Source organism: Gossypium hirsutum, chromosome D04 (genome assembly GCF_007990345.1).
Source record: "Gossypium hirsutum isolate 1008001.06 chromosome D04, Gossypium_hirsutum_v2.1, whole genome shotgun sequence".
Taxonomy (NCBI): Eukaryota; Viridiplantae; Streptophyta; class Magnoliopsida; order Malvales; family Malvaceae; genus Gossypium; species Gossypium hirsutum.
In genome coordinates this window covers 40283979-40291636 of record NC_053440.1, presented here as the reverse complement: position 1 = coordinate 40291636, position 7658 = coordinate 40283979, and positions in this window count along the sequence as shown.

Genomic DNA, 7658 nt, shown 5'->3' with positions numbered 1-7658 from the left:
AATGGCACTTGACCATGGATGCATCATTCTTGGTTGATGTTTGATGTTGTGGTGTTGAGGCATGAGGATGAGTTAAGATTCGGCCTAGGTGGAGGTTGTGTTAATGCCATTGCATGCAAAATATGAAGCTTGTTAATGATGCATGTGATGATGGCTTGATGATTCTTGAACCTCCTTTTTAGCATTTTTGTGTGAGCACATATGTGCATTGGTTGCTAAATGGAGAAGAATCGGCTAGCAAGATGTGTGCTAAGGCCGAATGTAACTTTGCATGTTAATGAGCAATGCATGTGTTAAATTGATGAAAAGGGGGAGGATGCTTTACTAGTGTGTATATGTGTGTATTAAGTGTTGAAATCGACCCCAAAAATGGACATGCATATTCGGCCAAGGGGAAAGAAATTAGCTAATATGTAGTGTTGATGCATGATTTTTGCATGTATGAGACTTTAATGTCTAATGTATAAATATGGGCTAAGTGCCTTGTGTTCATCTTTTGATGCCTAAATGATGAAATCAATCTATTTGTTTGACTAAGCTCAAGAGCAAAGGGGAAATAAAACTGATAAAGGGAAGGAAAAAGTGGTTGAATAGCTAGCGGAATCGTTCGACAACACCCGAGGTAAGTTCTTGAGTAAGAGAGCTTAAATTTCGATGTGATTAAATCATGCTCTATGTGTGGCTATTGAGCCGAATGTGCAAGGACAATATGTGCCTTGTGTTTGAGTTTCGTAAACGAAAATGAAATATGAATGTGCCATGAATTATTGTTAGATGTGCATGATTAATTGAATGCTGTCCGGGCTAAGTCCCGAAGGCTTTGTGCTAAGTGAATATATCCGGATTAAGATCCGAAGGCCTTTGTGCGAGATACTAAATCCGGGTTAAGTCCCGAAGGCATTCGTGCGAGTTATTAAATCCGGGTTAAGTCCCGAAGGCATTCGTGCGAGTTATTAAATCCGGGTTAAGTCCCGAAGGCATTCGTGCGAGTTGTTAAATCCGGGTTAAGTCCCGAAGGCATTCGTGCGAGTTGTTAAATCCGGGCTATGTCCCGAAGGCATTTGAACGAGGAGCTATATCCGGTTAAATCCCGAAGGTACGTGATTTGGTAATGAATGAGCTTGCTGTAAAATTCCAGCGAATACTCGAAAAACATCCCAATATGGGGATATGTTACGTATGTGTTAAATTTAATCGAGCCCTTACAAATAAATGTTCGCTCAGTTGATAAACGAGCTACCGGCCTTCGGCCGAGTTAGTTTATTGTGTATGTACATAAGGGTTGTTAATGTTGTGAAGCAAGTTTGATATCGGTAAATTGCTTATTATGAAATATTCCGTATAGCTAAATGTGTGCTATTCTTTGTGCATGCTGGAATTCCTTGCTCAAACTTACTAAGCATAAATTGCTTACTCGTTACATTGCTCCTCTGTTTTATAGATTTTTGGTTCTCCAGCTATCGGACTCGGGATCTTGAAGTCGAAGTCACCCACACTATCAAAGGCTCTTTTGGGTACTATTTTGGTTGAATTTTGATATGGCATGTATAGGACTACCCATTGTTGTCTTTCGAGTACTTTATGAAATGTATAAGTGTACAGCCATGCGAAAATGGCTTGTAGAAGTGGAGTATGGCATTAGACCATTCGTATTTATGAATGTATAGATGGTTTCATGATGTAACTATAGTTGGAATGGAAGTGTTGAGCAAATGACCAGCCACTAGAATGGCTAAGTATGATCATATGTGGGCTTATGTATGACAAGGCCCTAGTTGGTCCATGAAACCCCAAATTAGGTAAGGTTTACTTTGAAAACAGAAGCTGATAGCAGCAGTGGTGTGGATTGGAAATATCACAAGAATTCGTAGGAGTGGAATTAAATAGTGAATAAATTATGTAATCGAACCTTGATGAATCTACTTTCATATGGAAGTAACGAAACAATCATAGGAACAGTACAGTAAGAGATATTCGGGTTCTTGTGGAACAGGGCCAGAACAGTTTCTGGATTCCCTGTTCCGACTTTAGAAATTCACTATAAATTTACCAGAGATAATTAGGGGTCATACCATATATGTATGGATTCCTCTCTGAGTCTAGTTTCCATAGAAACAAACGGCATCAGCATTGAAGCTCTGTGCAGAGAGATATCCCAGTCGTAATGGGAAAAGGTCAGTGTAGTCGACCCCTGTAACATGGGAGACTTTGACTAATAAACTGTACTAATTGGCCCGACCAAAAATTCTAGAAAAAAATACATAGGTGGGGACATGAGTCTAGTTTCAGGGAAAAATCACAAAACTGATTTTCGAGTTGTGAAACTCAAGATATGATTTTTGAAGCGACTAGTACTCAGACTGGGCAGTGTCTGGAAAAATTTTTCAAAGCTTGTTGACATCTCGTGTCCGACTCCGGTGTCGGTCTCGGGTTCGGGGTGTTACATTTTATTGGTATCAGAGCTACGGTTTAGTCGATTCTAGGACTACCGTAATGTGTTGGGTCTAGCTATACATGCCATTTTATGTGATTACTTGATAGTGTGGTGATTTCCGACAATTGTAAATGTGTTTATAGTAATGGATCCCGATCGTGACCGAGAGGTAGCTGATGATCTTGAGAGTGTAGCGCCTGCTCCCGCACAAGGGACAGTGCCGGCAGACTCTCAACCTAATGCTAGTAATCCGAATGATGAAGCTAGACAAGCATTCTATAGCGTGATGAATGATTGGTTTAACCAATACATTCGAACTAATATGGCTGTTCCACAACCTCCATTCCCGACAAATACTACCCCCGCACCTACAATACCACCGGTAACGGACCAAATAAGGTCAAATAAGCCCCCAGTTGACAGAATCCGAAAACATGGGGCTACTGAATTTAAGGCTATGGATAGCGATGATGCCGAGCAAGCTGAATTTTGGCTGGACAACACTATCCGGGTACTCGATGAGCTATCTTGTACACCCGATGAATGCCTAAAGTGTGCTATCTCCTTGCTACGTGATTCTGCCTACTATTGGTGGAGTACTCTGACTTCTATTGTGCCCCGAGAGCAAGTAACTTGGGAGTTTTTCCAAACTGAGTTTCGGAAAAAGTATATCAGTCAGAGATTTGTTGATCAAAAAACGGAAGGAATTTCTTGAGCTTAAGCAAGGCTCCATGTCGGTTACTGATTACGAGCGAAAATTCTTTAGACTTAGCAAATACGCTCGGGAATGTGTTTCGTCCGAAGCTATTATGTGTAAACCCTTCGAGGATGGGCTGAATGAAGATATAAAGATGTTCGTTGGCGTTCTTGAAATACGAGAGTTCGTGGTACTTGTTGAACGAGCTTGTAAAGCCGAAGAGCTTAGAAAAGAAAAGCAAAGAGTTGATGAGGGAACTGGAGAGTTTCGTAAAAGATCCTCGGGAAGGTCTCTTCAACAGACATCGAAGAGATTTCGAGATGATGCGGGCCAGTTTAGAGGCACTTCGGGCCTTTTTGGACGAGATCGTGATCGACCCCCTGTGGGTACACGAGGCACTTCAGTCGCCAGTGTTGGGAATGAACGTCGAGACAGGATGAAATGCCGATATTGCGGTAAATGGCATTCAGGGAGTTGTAGATTTCCTGACCGCTCCTGTTACAAATGCGGATCAGTGGACCACTTCATTAAAGATTGCCCGAGGTTGTCGGGACAGAATGCAAATCAGAGTGGGAGACCGGGTGCTACCACTGCTCGAGGTAGACCATCTGGAAATATGGGCAATGCTGGTGGTGGTCAGAGAGGATCTAGTGATGATATAACCAGATCCGAAGCCCGTGCGCCTGCTAGAGCTTATGCTATACGTGCCCGCGAGGATGCTTCTTCGCCTGATGTTATTACCGGTACATTCACCCTCTTTGATACTAATGTAATTGCTTTGATTGACCCCGGTTCTACTCATTCTTACATATGTGAAACCTTAGCATCCAGTAAGACTTTACCTATTGAGTCTACTGAGTTCGTAATTCGGGTGTCAAATCCCTTGGGTCGTTACGTGCTTGTCGACAAAGTGTGTAAGAAATGTCCCCTGGAAATTCGAGGTTCCTGTTTTCCAGCGGACTTGATGCTTTTGCCGTTTGATGAATTTGATGTTATCCTTGGGTTGGATTGGTTGACCGCGCATGATGCGATTGTGAATTGCAAGAGCAAGACTATTGATTTGAGGTGCGCAAATAACGAAGTAGTCCGAATTGAGTCTGCGGACTTGGAGGGGATGCCAGCTGTAATATCAGCAATGTTGGCACAGAAATATGTAAGAAAAGGGCGCGAAGCATACCTTGTATATGTGCTTGATGACAAAGAATTAGAAAAGAAACCCGAATCTGTGCCGGTGGTTTGTGAATACCCGGATGTTTTTCCGGAAGAATTACCGGGTTTACCACCTATTCGGGAGGTAGAGTTTGGTATTGAGCTTGTACCTGGGACTACGCCGATTTCGATAGCTCCGTATCGTATGGCACCAACTGAGTTAAAGGAGTTGAAAGCTCAGTTGCAAGAACTGACGGATAGAGGTTTCGCTCGACCAAGTTTCTCACCTTGGGGTGCACCAGTATTGTTCGTGAAAAAGAAGGACGGAACCATGAGGTTGTGCATTGACTATCGTCAGCTGAATAAAGTGACGATAAAGAACAAATATCCGTTGCCGCGCATCGATGATTTGTTCGACCAACTGAAGGGAGCCTCAGTGTTCTCAAAATAGATTTGAGATCGGGCTATTATCAGTTGCGAATTCGAGATCCAGATATTCCCAAAACTGCCTTCAGAACGAGATATGGTCACTACGAATTCTTAGTGATGCCGTTTGGGCTCACTAATGCCCCTGCGATATTTATGGATTTGATGAATCGGATCTTCAGACCGTATTTGGATCAGTTCGTAGTTGTGTTCATTGATGACATTTTGGTCTATTCAAGAGATGAGACCGAACATGCTGAGCATCTGAGGCTAGTGCTGCAAATTTTGCGGGATAAGCAGTTATATGCTAAGTTTAGTAAGTGTGAGTTCTGGTTAAGAGAGGTTAGCTTCTTGGGTCATGTGGTATCCGCGTCGGGTATTCGAGTTGACCCGAACAAAATTTCAGCCATACTTGACTGGAAACCTCCGAGAAATATTACTGAAGTTCGGAGCTTTTTGGGGCTCGCCGGTTATTACCGACGATTTGTGAAAGGTTTCTCGATGATAGCCACACCAACGACGAAGCTACTTCAAAAAGATGTTAAGTTCGAGTGGACGGAGAAATGTCAGAAAAGTTTCAACCAACTGAAAACTCATTTGACTGAAGCTCCAATTTTGGTGCAACCCGAATCAGGTAAAGAGTTTGTCATTTATAGTGACGCATCCCTACTTGGGTTGGGTTGCGTATTGATACAAGAAGGTCGAGTCGTGGCCTATGCGTCGAGACAATTGAAGCCTCACGAGAGGAATTATCCGACCCATGATCTCGAACTAGCTGCCATCGTGTTTGCTTTAAAAATATGGCGACATTATCTGTTTGGTGAGAAGTGCCATGTATTTTCGGATCACAAAAGTCTCAAATATTTGATGACTCAACGAGACTTGAATCTGCGACAAAGACGTTGGCTTGAGTTGTTGAAAGATTACGAGCTTGTCATTGATTACCACCCGGGAAAGGCTAACGTGGTTGCGGACGCCTTAAGCCGGAAGTCATTGTTTGCTTTACGAGCGATGAACGTGCATTTGTCTGTTCTACCAGACAGTGTGTTAGTAGCTGAATTAAAAGCTAAACCATTATTGACTCACCAAATTCGTGAAGCTCTGAAAGTCGATGATGAATTGGTTGCAAAACGGGCTAAGTGTTTTCCGAACGAGGAATCGGAGTTTCAAATTGATGATGATGATTGTTTGAGGTTTAGAAATCGTTTGTGTGTTCCAAGGAATTCGAAACTCATTTCGATGATTCTGAACGAAGCCCATGGTAGCCAAATGTCATTTCACCCGGGGAGTACGAAAATGTACAACGATTTGAAACGTTGATTTTGGTGGCATGGTATGAAACGAGACATCTCCGACCTTGTTTCGAGATGTTTAATATGTCAACAAGTGAAAGAGGAACATCAAGTGCCTTCAAGATTACTTCAGCCGATCATGATACCCGAGTGGAAATGGGATCGAGTCACAATGGACTTTGTGTCTGGACTGCCATTGCCAACTAGTAAGAAGGATGCGATTTGGGTTGTTGTCGATAGACTGACTAAGTCGGCTCACTTTATCCCCGTGTGTATGGATTTTTCATTGGATAGACTAGCTGAATTGTACGTTTCTCAAATTGTGAGATTACACGGGGTACCTGTTTCTATCGTGTCGGATAGAGATCCGAGATTCACCTCACGATTTTGGAAGGAATTGCAAGAAGCTCTGGGTACCAAACTGCATTTTAGCACTGCTTTTCACCCCTAAACCGATGGTCAATCCGAGCGGATAATTCAGATACTTGAGGATATGTTGAGATGTTGCATCCTCGAGTTCAGTAGTTCCTGGGAACGGTATTTACCTTTGATTGAATTCGCTTACAACAATAGTTTTCAATCAAGTATTAAGATGGCACCTTACGAGGCTTTGTACGGTCGTAAATGCCGTACACCATTGTTTTGGACCGAGCTCGGTGAAAGTAAAATTTTCGGAGTTGATTTGATTAGAGATGCTGAACAGAAAGTAAAGGTAATCCGTGAAAGTCTGAAGGTAGCCACGGATCGTCAGAAATCGTACGCAGATTTGAAACGAAAAGACATCGAGTATCAGGTGGGAGACAAAGTGTTCCTTAAGGTTTCACCTTGGAAAAAGATACTCAGGTTCGGCCGTAAGGGCAAGTTGAGCCCAAGATTCATTGGGCCGTACGAAATCTCCGAACGAGTTGGTCCGGTTGCGTATAGATTGATTTTGCCCCCGGAGCTTGAAAAGATTCATGACGTCTTTCATGTTTCGATGCTTCGACGCTATCGATCTAATCCATCGCACATAATTAGCCCATCGGAGGTTGAAATTCAAGTCGACATGAGCTATGAAGAAGAACCGATGCGTATCCTAGCTCGTGAAGTGAAGGAGTTGCGAAACAAAAGAGTTCCGCTAGTAAAGGTGTTATGGCTCAAACACGGGATCGAGGAAGCTACTTGGGAGACCGAGAGCTCGATGAAAGAACGATACCCAAACCTATTTACCGGTAAGATTTTCGGGGACGAAAATTTCTTAAGTGGGGGAGAGTTGTGACAGCCCAAAGTTGACCCTAGTCGGGAAGTGGTTTCGGGACCGCTAAACCGAGTCACTGAAACGTTTGAATGTGATACTTATTGTCTAGAATATGTAATTATGAATGTGTGAAAATTTCAAGCTTCAATTTGGTTGATTTCATGTGAATTTAGTCAATAGGACTTATGTGAGAAAATTCTAAAATGTGATAGGTCAATGTGTGAGGACCTATTGGTGCATGTGGACAAAGGGGGGGACTTGCATGTCAAATTCCCCCCCCCTAATGAGTAGTGGCCGGCCATGACAAAGAATGATGGGCAAAACATGTCATGAAACATGTTTTGTTAGTGGAAGAATAAAATAAGGAGTATGGGTAATAAAGAAATGGAAACAAAAGAAAAAAAAATGTGTGTGTAGTGTTTG